The sequence below is a fragment of the Oncorhynchus mykiss genome, chromosome 29 (genome assembly GCF_057628025.1).
Source record: "Oncorhynchus mykiss isolate SJ-2025 chromosome 29, ASM5762802v1, whole genome shotgun sequence".
NCBI lineage: Eukaryota > Metazoa > Chordata > Actinopteri > Salmoniformes > Salmonidae > Oncorhynchus > Oncorhynchus mykiss.
In genome coordinates, this window is record NC_143050.1 from 8918556 (window position 1) to 8934287 (window position 15732).

A 15732-nucleotide genomic window follows, 5' to 3' on the forward strand; every position below is an offset into this window, starting at 1 on the left:
CTGGACCTCTGGAATTAAAACAGCTCCAAAACATCACTGCCCCCCTCCATATTTCACCGTGGGTATGAGGTGCATCTCATTGTATGCATCTCTGTTTCACCGTGGGTATGAGGTGCATCTCATTGTATGCATCTCTGTTTCACCGTGGGTATGAGGTGCCTCTCCTTGTATGCATCTCTGTTTCACCGTGGGTATGAGGTGCCTCTCCTTGTATGCATCTCTGATTCACCGTGGGTATGAGGTGCCTCTCCTTGTATGCATCTCTGTTTCACCGTGGGTATGAGGTGCCTCTCCTTGTATGCATCTCTGTTTTGACGGCAAACATGCCGATGCTGTATCTGACCAAAACGTTCAATTTTGGTCTCATCTGACCAGAGAACCTTCTTCCAGTCATAATTTAAATGAGGTTTGGCAAACTCCAAGCGCTTGCGTCTGTCTTGGGGTCAGAAAGGGCTACCCTTCCAATGAGCCTGTGGATGTGGCGTCTGACGGTGCTTTTTGAAACCTGGTGACCACAAGACGCTACCAAGGCCTGCAATTCTTTCACAGTGATTATTGGGGATTTTGTTGCTTCTCTCACCATCCTCCTCCTCATCCAAGGGGGGGGGGGGGGGGGGGGGGGGGGATGTATTTGCGTCCTCTACCCTGAGGTTTTCAACTGTTCCATATCTTTTGAATTTTATAATAATTGCCTTGACAGTGCTCAGTGGTATATTCAATCATTTGTGGATCTTGTAGCCATTACCAGATTTATGAAGGTCTGCGACCATCTGTCTCTTTTGAACTGCCAGTTCTGTTGTTTTCTTCATGGTGTTGGATGACAGTGGGATATTGCATGTGTGTTACCTCATTTTTATACCCTAGTGAAACAGGAAGTGATGTAATGGCTCAATATAGTTCCTTAAGACTTAAACTTAAATAAGTGGAATTTAATTTGTGGGTTCAATTTTGGTAGATGTTATTTACAGTAATCTTTAAGGGTGCCATTAATTGTGAAACCTTGATTTGGAGGACATTGATTTTTAATTAAATCAATAAATTATTTTGTTTGCTTCCATTGAAACATGAATAAAGTACAGTATTTCTCACATGTTGGTATTTTGAGTTTCTCTATAATTATATTGTTTATATTTTTTTAAGTATTGTTTGTGCATTGCCAGTCAGGGCAATTATCGTACCATGATATGCCTGTCAGACAGACATACAGTAGTTCACAGGTAATCTGTACTGTACTGTACAATATACACTGAGTGAACAAAACATTAAGAACACTAAGAGCACCCACCTACCTAATAATGAGTTGCACATTAAGAACACCTACCTACCTAATATTGAGTTGCACATTAAAAACACCTACCTACCTAATATTGAGTTGTACATTAAGAACACCTACCTACCTAATATTGAGTTGCACATTAAAAACACCTACCTACCTAATAATGAGTTGCACATTAAGAACACCTACCTACCTAATATTGAGTTGCACATTAAGAACACCTACCTAATATTGAGTTGCACATTAAAAACACCTACCTACCTAATAATGAGTTGCACATTAAGAACACCTACCTACCTAATATTGAGTTGCACATTAAAAACACCTACCTACCTAATATTGAGTTGCACATTAAAAACACCTACCTACCTAATATTGAGTTGCACATTAAAAACACCTACCTACCTAATATTGAGTTGCACATTAAAAACACCTACCTACCTAATATTGAGTTGCACATTAAAAACACCTACCTACCTAATATTGAGTTGCACATTAAAAACACCTACCTACCTAATAATGAGTTGCACATTAAAAACACCTACCTAATATTGAGTTGCACATTAAAAACACCTACCTAATAATGAGTTGCACATTAAGAACACCTACCTACCTAATAATGAGTTGCACATTAAAAACACCTACCTACCTAATATTGAGTTGCACTTTAAAAACACCTACCTACCTAATATTGAGTTGCACATTAAAAACACCTACCTACCTAATATTGAGTTGCACATTAAGAACACCTACCTAATAATGAGTTGCACATTAAAAACACCTACCTACCTAATATTGAGTTGCACATTAAGAACACCTACCTAATAATGAGTTGCACATTAAAAACACCTACCTACCTAATAATGAGTTGCACATTAAGAACACCTACCTACCTAATATTGAGTTGCACATTAAGAACACCTACCTACCTAATAATGAGTTGCACATTAAAAACACCTACCTACCTAATATTGAGTTGCACATTAAAAACACCTACCTAATATTGAGTTGCACATTAAGAACACCTACCTAATATTGAGTTGCACATTAAAAACACCTACCTAATAATGAGTTGCACATTAAGAACACCTACCTACCTAATATTGAGTTGCACATTAAAAACACCTACCTAATATTGAGTTGCACATTAAGAACACCTACCTAATATTGAGTTGCACATTAAAAACACCTACCTAATAATGAGTTGCACATTAAGAACACCTACCTACCTAATATTGAGTTGCACATTAAAAACACCTACCTAATATTGAGTTGCACATTAAGAACACCTACCTACCTAATAATGAGTTGCACATTAAAAACACCTACCTACCTAATATTGAGTTGCACATTAAAAACACCTACCTAATATTGAGTTGCACATTAAAAACACCTACCTACCTAATAATGAGTTGCACATTAAAAACACCTACCTACCTAATATTGAGTTGCACATTAAAAACACCTACCTAATATTGAGTTGCACATTAAGAACACCTACCTACCTAATATTGAGTTGCACATTAAAAACACCTACCTACCTAATATTGAGTTGCACATTAAGAACACCTACCTACCTAATAATGAGTTGCACATTAAAAACACCTACCTACCTAATAATGAGTTGCACATTAAAAACACCTACCTAATAATGAGTTGCACATTAAAAACACCTACCTAATAATGAGTTGCACATTAAGAACACCTACCTACCTAATATTGAGTTGCACATTAAAAACACCTACCTACCTAATATTGAGTTGCACATTAAGAACACCTACCTACCTAATATTGAGTTGCACATTAAAAACACCTACCTACCTAATAATGAGTTGCACATTAAAAACACCTACCTAATATTGAGTTGCACATTAAAAACACCTACCTACCTAATATTGAGTTGCACATTAAAAACACCTACCTACCTAATATTGAGTTGCACATTAAGAACACCTACCTAATATTGAGTTGCACATTAAAAACACCTACCTAATATTGAGTTGCACATTAAGAACACCTACCTAATATTGAGTTGCACATTAAAAACACCTACCTAATATTGAGTTGCACATTAAGAACACCTACCTAATATTGAGTTGCACATTAAGAACACCTACCTACCTAATATTGAGTTGCACATTAAGAACACCTACCTACCTAATAATGAGTTGCACATTAAAAACACCTACCTACCTAATATTGAGTTGCACATTAAGAACACCTACCTAATATTGAGTTGCACATTAAGAACACCTACCTACCTAATATTGAGTTGCACATTAAGAACACCTACCTACCTAATAATGAGTTGCACATTAAAAACACCTACCTACCTAATAATGAGTTGCACATTAAAAACACCTACCTACCTAATATTGAGTTGCACATTAAGAACACCTACCTACCTAATATTGAGTTGCACATTAAAAACACCTACCTAATATTGAGTTGCACATTAAGAACACCTACCTACCTAATATTGAGTTGCACATTAAGAACACCTACCTACCTAATAATGAGTTGCACATTAAAAACACCTACCTAATATTGAGTTGCACATTAAAAACACCTACCTACCTAATAATGAGTTGCACATTAAAAACACCTACCTACCTAATATTGAGTTGCACATTAAGAACACCTACCTACCTAATATTGAGTTGCACATTAAAAACACCTACCTAATAATGAGTTGCACATTAAGAACACCTACCTACCTAATATTGAGTTGCACATTAAAAACACCTACCTAATATTGAGTTGCACATTAAGAACACCTACCTAATATTGAGTTGCACATTAAAAACACCTACCTAATAATGAGTTGCACATTAAGAACACCTACCTACCTAATATTGAGTTGCACATTAAAAACACCTACCTAATATTGAGTTGCACATTAAGAACACCTACCTACCTAATAATGAGTTGCACATTAAAAACACCTACCTACCTAATATTGAGTTGCACATTAAAAACACCTACCTAATATTGAGTTGCACATTAAAAACACCTACCTACCTAATAATGAGTTGCACATTAAAAACACCTACCTACCTAATATTGAGTTGCACATTAAAAACACCTACCTAATATTGAGTTGCACATTAAGAACACCTACCTACCTAATATTGAGTTGCACATTAAAAACACCTACCTACCTAATATTGAGTTGCACATTAAGAACACCTACCTACCTAATAATGAGTTGCACATTAAAAACACCTACCTACCTAATAATGAGTTGCACATTAAAAACACCTACCTAATAATGAGTTGCACATTAAAAACACCTACCTAATAATGAGTTGCACATTAAGAACACCTACCTACCTAATATTGAGTTGCACATTAAAAACACCTACCTACCTAATATTGAGTTGCACATTAAGAACACCTACCTACCTAATATTGAGTTGCACATTAAAAACACCTACCTACCTAATAATGAGTTGCACATTAAAAACACCTACCTAATATTGAGTTGCACATTAAAAACACCTACCTACCTAATATTGAGTTGCACATTAAAAACACCTACCTACCTAATATTGAGTTGCACATTAAGAACACCTACCTAATATTGAGTTGCACATTAAAAACACCTACCTAATATTGAGTTGCACATTAAGAACACCTACCTAATATTGAGTTGCACATTAAAAACACCTACCTAATATTGAGTTGCACATTAAGAACACCTACCTAATATTGAGTTGCACATTAAGAACACCTACCTACCTAATATTGAGTTGCACATTAAGAACACCTACCTACCTAATAATGAGTTGCACATTAAAAACACCTACCTACCTAATATTGAGTTGCACATTAAGAACACCTACCTAATATTGAGTTGCACATTAAGAACACCTACCTACCTAATATTGAGTTGCACATTAAGAACACCTACCTACCTAATAATGAGTTGCACATTAAAAACACCTACCTACCTAATAATGAGTTGCACATTAAAAACACCTACCTACCTAATATTGAGTTGCACATTAAGAACACCTACCTACCTAATATTGAGTTGCACATTAAAAACACCTACCTAATATTGAGTTGCACATTAAGAACACCTACCTACCTAATATTGAGTTGCACATTAAGAACACCTACCTACCTAATAATGAGTTGCACATTAAAAACACCTACCTAATATTGAGTTGCACATTAAAAACACCTACCTACCTAATAATGAGTTGCACATTAAAAACACCTACCTACCTAATATTGAGTTGCACATTAAGAACACCTACCTACCTAATATTGAGTTGCACATTAAAAACACCTACCTAATATTGAGTTGCACATTAAGAACACCTACCTACCTAATATTGAGTTGCACATTAAAAACACCTACCTACCTAATATTGAGTTGCACATTAAAAACACCTACCTACCTAATAATGAGTTGCACATTAAGAACTGCTACCTACCTAATATTGAGTTGCACATTAAAAACACCTACCTACCTAATATTGAGTTGCACATTAAAAACACCTACCTACCTAATATTGAGTTGCACATTAAAAACACCTACCTACCTAATATTGAGTTGCACATTAAAAACACCTACCTACCTAATAATGAGTTGCACATTAAAAACACCTACCTAATATTGAGTTGCACATTAAAAACACCTACCTAATAATGAGTTGCACATTAAGAACACCTACCTACCTAATAATGAGTTGCACATTAAAAACACCTACCTACCTAATATTGAGTTGCACATTAAAAACACCTACCTACCTAATATTGAGTTGCACATTAAAAACACCTACCTACCTAATAATGAGTTGCACATTAAAAACACCTACCTACCTAATAATGAGTTGCACATTAAAAACACCTACCTAATAATGAGTTGCACATTAAGAACACCTACCTACCTAATAATGAGTTGCACATTAAAAACACCTACCTACCTAATATTGAGTTGCACATTAAAAACACCTACCTACCTAATATTGAGTTGCACATTAAAAACACCTACCTACCTAATAATGAGTTGCACATTAAAAACACCTACCTAATAATGAGTTGCACATTAAAAACACCTACCTACCTAATATTGAGTTGCACATTAAAAACACCTACCTACCTAATATTGAGTTGCACATTAAGAACACCTACCTAATATTGAGTTGCACATTAAAAACACCTACCTAATAATGAGTTGCACATTAAAAACACCTACCTACCTAATATTGAGTTGCACATTAAAAACACCTACCTAATATTGAGTTGCACATTAAAAACACCTACCTAATAATGAGTTGCACATTAAGAACACCTACCTACCTAATAATGAGTTGCACATTAAAAACACCTACCTAATATTGAGTTGCACATTAAAAACACGTACCTACCTAATAATGAGTTGCACATTTAAAACACCTACCTAATATTGAGTTGCACATTAAAAACACCTACCTACCTAATAATGAGTTGCACATTAAAAACACCTACCTACCTAATAATGAGTTGCACATTAAAAACACCTACCTAATATTGAGTTGCACATTAAAAACACCTACCTACCTAATAATGAGTTGCACATTAAGAACACCTACCTACCTAATATTGAGTTGCACATTAAAAACACCTAACTAATAATGAGTTGCACATTAAAAACACCTACCTACCTAATATTGAGTTGCACATTAAAAACACCTACCTACCTAATATTGAGTTGCACATTAAAAACACCTACCTACCTAATAATGAGTTGCACATTAAAAACACCTACCTAATATTGAGTTGCACATTAAAAACACCTACCTAATATTGAGTTGCACATTAAAAACACCTACCTACCTAATAATGAGTTGCACATTAAAAACACCTACCTAATAATGAGTTGCACATTAAGAACACCTACCTACCTAATAATGAGTTGCACATTAAAAACACCTACCTAATATTGAGTTGCACATTAAAAACACCTACCTACCTAATAATGAGTTGCACATTAAAAACACCTACCTACCTAATATTGAGTTGCACATTAAGAACACCTACCTAATAATGAGTTGCACATTAAAAACACCTACCTACCTAATATTGAGTTGCACATTAAAAACACCTACCTACCTAATAATGAGTTGCACATTAAAAACACCTACCTACCTAATAATGAGTTGCACATTAAGAACACCTACCTAATATTGAGTTGCACATTAAGAACACCTACCTAATATTGAGTTGCACATTAAAAACACCTACCTACCTAATAATGAGTTGCACATTAAGAACACCTACCTAATATTGAGTTGCACATTAAAAACACCTACCTACCTAATATTGAGTTGCACATTAAGAACACCTACCTAATAATGAGTTGCACATTAAGAACACCTACCTAATATTGAGTTGCACATTAAGAACACCTACCTAATATTGAGTTGCACATTAAAAACACCTACCTACCTAATAATGAGTTGCACATTAAGAACACCTACCTAATATTGAGTTGCACATTAAAAACACCTACCTACCTAATATTGAGTTGCACATTAAGAACACCTACCTACCTAATATTGAGTTGCACATTAAAAACACCTACCTACCTAATATTGAGTTGCACATTAAGAACACCTACCTAATATTGAGTTGCACATTAAGAACACCTACCTACCTAATATTGAGTTGCACATTAAAAACACCTACCTACCTAATATTGAGTTGCACATTAAGAACACCTACCTAATAATGAGTTGCACATTAAAAACACCTACCTACCTAATATTGAGTTGCACATTAAGAACACCTACCTACCTAATAATGAGTTGCACATTAAAAACACCTACCTACCTAATATTGAGTTGCACATTAAGAACACCTACCTAATATTGAGTTGCACATTAAGAACACCTACCTAATATTGAGTTGCACATTAAGAACACCTACCTAATATTGAGTTGCACATTAAGAACACCTACCTAATATTGAGTTGCACATTAAGAACACCTACCTAATATTGAGTTGCACATTAAGAACACCTACCTACCTAATAATGAGTTGCACATTAAAAACACCTACCTACCTAATATTGAGTTGCACATTAAGAACACCTACCTAATATTGAGTTGCACATTAAGAACACCTACCTAATAATGAGTTGCACATTAAAAACACCTACCTAATATTGAGTTGCACATTAAGAACACCTACCTACCTAATAATGAGTTGCACATTAAGAACACCTACCTACCTAATATTGAGTTGCACATTAAGAACACCTACCTAATATTGAGTTGCACATTAAGAACACCTACCTAATATTGAGTTGCACATTAAGAACACCTACCTACCTAATATTGAGTTGCACATTAAGAACACCTACCTACCTAATAATGAGTTGCACATTAAAAACACCTACCTACCTAATATTGAGTTGCACATTAAGAACACCTACCTAATAATGAGTTGCACATTAAAAACACCTACCTACCTAATATTGAGTTGCACATTAAGAACACCTACCTAATATTGAGTTGCACATTAAGAACACCTACCTAATATTGAGTTGCACATTAAAAACACCTACCTAATATTGAGTTGCACATTAAAAACACCTACCTACCTAATAATGAGTTGCACATTAAAAACACCTACCTACCTAATATTGAGTTGCACATTAAGAACACCTACCTAATAATGAGTTGCACATTAAAAACACCTACCTACCTAATATTGAGTTGCACATTAAGAACACCTACCTACCTAATAATGAGTTGCACATTAAAAACACCTACCTAATATTGAGTTGCACATTAAAAACACCTACCTACCTAATAATGAGTTGCACATTAAAAACACCTACCTACCTAATAATGAGTTGCACATTAAGAACACCTACCTAATATTGAGTTGCACATAAAGAACACCTACCTAATATTGAGTTGCACATTAAAAACACCTACCTACCTAATAATGAGTTGCACATTAAGAACACCTACCTAATATTGAGTTGCACATTAAAAACACCTACCTACCTAATATTGAGTTGCACATTAAGAACACCTACCTAATAATGAGTTGCACATTAAGAACACCTACCTACCTAATATTGAGTTGCACATTAAGAACACCTACCTAATATTGAGTTGCACATTAAAAACACCTACCTACCTAATAATGAGTTGCACATTAAGAACACCTACCTAATATTGAGTTGCACATTAAAAACACCTACCTACCTAATATTGAGTTGCACATTAAAAACACCTACCTACCTAATATTGAGTTGCACATTAAGAACACCTACCTACCTAATATTGAGTTGCACATTAAAAACACCTACCTACCTAATATTGAGTTGCACATTAAGAACACCTACCTAATATTGAGTTGCACATTAAGAACACCTACCTACCTAATATTGAGTTGCACATTAAGAACACCTACCTAATATTGAGTTGCACATTAAGAACACCTACCTACCTAATATTGAGTTGCACATTAAGAACACCTACCTAATATTGAGTTGCACATTAAAAACACCTACCTACCTAATATTGAGTTGCACATTAAGAACACCTACCTAATAATGAGTTGCACATTAAAAACACCTACCTACCTAATATTGAGTTGCACATTAAGAACACCTACCTACCTAATAATGAGTTGCACATTAAAAACACCTACCTACCTAATATTGAGTTGCACATTAAGAACACCTACCTAATATTGAGTTGCACATTAAGAACACCTACCTAATATTGAGTTGCACATTAAGAACACCTACCTAATATTGAGTTGCACATTAAGAACACCTACCTAATATTGAGTTGCACATTAAGAACACCTACCTAATATTGAGTTGCACATTAAGAACACCTACCTACCTAATATTGAGTTGCACATTAAGAACACCTACCTACCTAATAATGAGTTGCACATTAAAAACACCTACCTACCTAATATTGAGTTGCACATTAAGAACACCTACCTAATATTGAGTTGCACATTAAGAACACCTACCTAATAATGAGTTGCACATTAAAAACACCTACCTAATATTGAGTTGCACATTAAGAACACCTACCTACCTAATAATGAGTTGCACATTAAGAACACCTACCTACCTAATATTGAGTTGCACATTAAAAACACCTACCTACCTAATATTGAGTTGCACATTAAGAACACCTACCTACCTAATATTGAGTTGCACATTAAAAACACCTACCTACCTAATATTGAGTTGCACATTAAGAACACCTACCTACCTAATAATGAGTTGCACATTAAAAACACCTACCTACCTAATATTGAGTTGCACATTAAGAACACCTACCTAATATTGAGTTGCACATTAAGAACACCTACCTAATATTGAGTTGCACATTAAGAACACCTACCTACCTAATAATGAGTTGCACATTAAAAACACCTACCTACCTAATAATGAGTTGCACATTAAGAACACCTACCTACCTAATAATGAGTTGCACATTAAAAACACCTACCTACCTAATAATGAGTTGCACATTAAGAACACCTACCTAATAATGAGTTGCACATTAAAAACACCTACCTACCTAATAATGAGTTGCACATTAAAAACACCTACCTACCTAATATTGAGTTGCACATTAAAAACACCTACCTACCTAATAATGAGTTGCACATTAAAAACACCTACCTACCTAATAATGAGTTGCACATTAAAAACACCTACCTACCTAATATTGAGTTGCACATTAAAAACACCTACCTACCTAATAATGAGTTGCACATTAAGAACACCTACCTAATAATGAGTTGCACATTAAGAACACCTACCTAATATTTTTATTGTTTATTATTATTGTTATTGTGTACACTCAGTGTATATTCCCACAGTACACATGGTTGTCATTGTACACTGAGTGTACAAAACATTATGAACACCTGCTCTTTTGCATGACATAGACTGACCAGGTGAATCCATGACATAGACTGACCAGGTGAATCCATGACATAGACTGACCAGGTGAATCCATGACATAGACTGACCAGGTGAATCCATGACATAGACTGACCAGGTGAATCCATGACATAGACTGACCAGGTGAATCCATGACATAGACTGACCAGGTGAATCCATGACATAGACTGACCAGGTGAATCCATGACATAGACTGATCATTTGAATCCATGACATAGACTGACCAGGTGAATCCATGACATAGACTGACCAGGTGAATCCATGACATAGACTGATCATTTGAATCCATGACATAGACTGACCAGGTGAATCCATGACATAGACTGATCATTTGAATCCATGACATAGACTGACCAGGTGAATCCATGACATAGACTGACCAGGTGAATCCATGACATAGACTGACCAGGTGAATCCATGACATAGACTGACCAGGTGAATCCATGACATAGACTGACCAGGTGAATCCATGACATAGACTGACCAGGTGAATCCATGACATAGACTGACCAGGTGAATCCATGACATAGACTGACCAGGTGAATCCATGACATAGACTGACCAGGTGAATCCATGACATAGACTGACCAGGTGAATCCAGGTCAGGTTAATATACATCTGATTGATGTAATAACGCATGTCTTTTAAACCCACAAAAACAAAACATCCATTTTCATCAATTTTACAATTTCACAGTTTTGTTCGAACTTCATAGTGTGTAAATATATTTATACAACGGGTGGGTCTAATCTTGAATGCTGATTGGTTAAAACCGCATTTCAGACGGTGTCTATTCCACAAGTTACCACTGGCTAAATCAATGACGTTAAAATGCCTATTTACTCTGTTCCATCTGACAGTGCAAAACACTGTCTCATCAGCCCAGCCAGGCAATTTATATACTTGATCTCCACTATAAAAACCATCTAGACATTATCTCACATTTCTTTTACACTAACTTTAGTTTTCAACAGTGGAGATTTGAATAAACCTTGCTGTCTGTCTCTCTGACATTTACAACATTGTTTCAATATTCAAATTCGAATTCCAGCTGCCCCATAGTGTCGGGAGCCGGAACTAGACAGACAGGCAGGCACCGTTTCTCAGCCAGTCGAAATCATGAATCAGCTGGCAAGAAAAGTGGTCGTGAAATAAAGGTCTGTTGCTTGTTGTTGTATGGCGTAATGGTGCCCTCTTTTGGGCAATTTGAGGTCCACCCTCATTCTTTTGAAACAATGATCTGGGTCGTGATTGGCCTAAATCCAGTGGTGGAAAAAGGACAACATTTTCGTACTTGAGTAAAAGTACAGATACCTTAATAGAAAATAACTAAAGTAAAAGTGAAAGTCATCCAGTAAAATCCAACTTGAGTAAAAGTCTAAAAGTATTTGATTTTAAATGTACTTAAATATCAAAAGAAAATGTTATTGCACACTCCAACACCAAAACATAATTTACAAACGAAGCATGTGTTTAGTGAGTCCACCAGATCAGAGGCAGTAGGGATGACCAGAGATGTTCTCTGTTTAGTGAGTCCACCAGGTCAGAGGCAGTAGGGATGACCAGGAATGTTCTCTGTTTAGTGAGTCCACCAGATCAGAAGCAGTAGGGATGACCAGAGATGTTCTCTGTTTAGTGAGTCCACCAGATCAGAGGCAGTAGGGATGACCAGGAATGTTCTCTGTTTAGTGAGTCCACCAGATCAGAGGCAGTAGGGATGACCAGAGATGTTCTCTGTTTAGTGAGTCCGCCAGATCAGAGGCAGTAAGGATGAGCAGGGATGTTCTCTGTTTAGTGAGTCCTCCAGATCAGAGGCAGTAAGGATGAGCAGGGATGTTCTCTGTTTAGTGAGTCCACCAGATCAGAGGCAGTAGGGATGACCAGAGATGTTCTCTGTTTAGTGAGTCCACCAGATCAGAGGCAGTAAGGATGAGCAGGGATGTTCTCTGTTTAGTGAGTACACCAGATCAGAGGCAGTAGGGATGACCAGAGATGTTCTCTGTTTAGTGAGTCCACCAGATCAGAGGCAGTAAGGATGAGCAGGGATGTTCTCTGTTTAGTGAGTCCACCAGATCAGAGGCAGTAGGGATGAGCAGGGATGTTCTCTTGATAAGTGTGTGAATTGCACAATTTTCCTGTCTTTCTAAAAATTCAAAATATATTGAGTACTTTTTTTTTTAGGAATGTATTGAAGTAAAAGTAAAAATTGTCAAAAATATAAATAGTAAAGTACAGATACCCCAAAAAACTACTTAAGTAGTACTTTCAAGTATTTTTTACTTGAGTACTTTACACCACTGCCTAAATCTATCACTAGAGCAACTACTCCTGTCCCGTTGGTCCCATTATATCTCTGGCCAAGAATGTCGGATCCTCACACTGATCTAAACTGTCTGAGAAAGAGATTTTTGTTAGCTAATGGCCAAGTTAGACCAAAATGATGGAAAATATGCTTATTTTGTGTATATGCATGTTGGTTAAAAGACAGGCCATATCTACGAAAAAAAAAGAAAAAGAAAACCATAAAATATCGAAGGGAAAGGTGAGTAAACAACAATGGTTTGCTGAGAACGTTGCCAGCCGGTATGGCAATGGAACATTTAGAACGTTGCCAGCCGGTATGGCAATGGAACATTTAGAACGAACGACTGGGTCGCCATAGATACAGAACATAAAGACTGAACGACTGGGTCGCCATAGATACAGAACATAAAGACTGAACGACTGGGCCGCTCCCATAGATACAGAACAAAAAGACTGAATGACTGGGTCGCGTCCATAGATACAGAACAAACAGACTGAATGACTGGGTCGGGTCCATAGATACAGAACAAACAAACTGAACGACTGGGTCACGTCCATAAAGACTGAACGACTGGGTCGGGTCCATAGACACAGAACAAAAAGACTGAACGACTGGGTCACGTCCATAGATACAGAACAAAAAGACTGAACGACTGGGTCACGTCCATAGATACAGAACAAACAGACTGAATGACTGGGCCGCTCCCATAGATACAGAACAAAAAGACTGAACGACAGGGTCACGTCCATAGATACAGAACAAAAAGACTGAACGACTGGGTCGCCATAGATACAGAACAAACAGACTGAATGACTGGGCCACTCCCATAGATACAGAACAAAAAGACTGAATGACTGGGTCGCGTCCATAGATACAGAACAAAAAAACTGAATGACTGGGTCGCGTCCATAGATACAGAACTAAAAGACTGAATGACTGGGCCGCTCCCATAGATACAGAACAAAAGGACTGAATGACTGGGCCGCTCCCATAGATACAGAACTAAAAGACTGAACGACTGGGTCACGTCCATAGATACAGAACAAAAGGACTGAATGACTGGGCCGCTCCCATAGATACAGAACGACTGGGTCGCGTCCATAGATACAGAACGACTGGGTCGCGTCCATAGATACAGAACAAAAAGACTGAATGACTGGGCCGCTCCCATAGATACAGAACAAAAGGACTGAACGACTGGGTCGCGTCCATAGATACAGAACAAACAGACTGAATGACTGGGTCGCGTCCATAGATACAGAACAAAAAGACTGAATGACTGGGTCGTGTCCATAGATACAGAACGACTGGGTCGCGTCCATAGATACAGAACGACTGGGTCGCGTCCATAGATACAGAACAAACAGACTGAATGACTGGGTCGGGTCCATAGATACAGAACAAAAAGACTGAATGACTGGGTCGTGTCCATAGATACAGAACGACTGGGTCGGGTCCATAGATACAGAACAAACAGACTGAATGACTGGGCCGCTCCCATAGATACAGAACTAAAAGACTGAACGACTGGGTCGCGTCCATAGATACAGAACAAAAAGACTGAACGACTGGGTCGCCATAGATACAGAACAAACAGACTGAATGACTGGGCCACTCCCGTAGATACAGAACAAAAAGACTGAACGACTGGGTCACGTCCATAGATACAGAACAAAAAGACTGAACGACTGGGTCGCGTCCATAGATACAGAACAAACAGACTGAATGACTGGGTCACGTCCATAGATACAGAACGACTGGGTCTCGTCCATAGATACAGAACAAAAAGACTGAATGACTGGGTCGTGTCCATAGATACAGAACAATAAGACTGAACGACTGGGTCGCGTCCATAGATACAGAACGACTGGGTCGCGTCCATAGATACAGAACGACTGGGTCGCGTCCATAGATACAGAACGACTGGGTCGCGTCCATAGATACAGATCAAAAAGACTGAATGACTGGGTCGTGTCCATAGATACAGAACGACTGGGTCGCGTCCATAGATACAGAACGACTGGGTCGCGTCCATAGATACAGAACGACTGGGTCGCGTCCATAGATACAGAACAAACAGACTGAATGACTGGGTCGCGTCCATAGATACAGAACAAAAAGACTGAACGACTGGGTCGTGTCCATAAACACAGAACAAAAAGACTGAATGACTGGGTCGCGTCCCATAGATACAGAACCAATAGA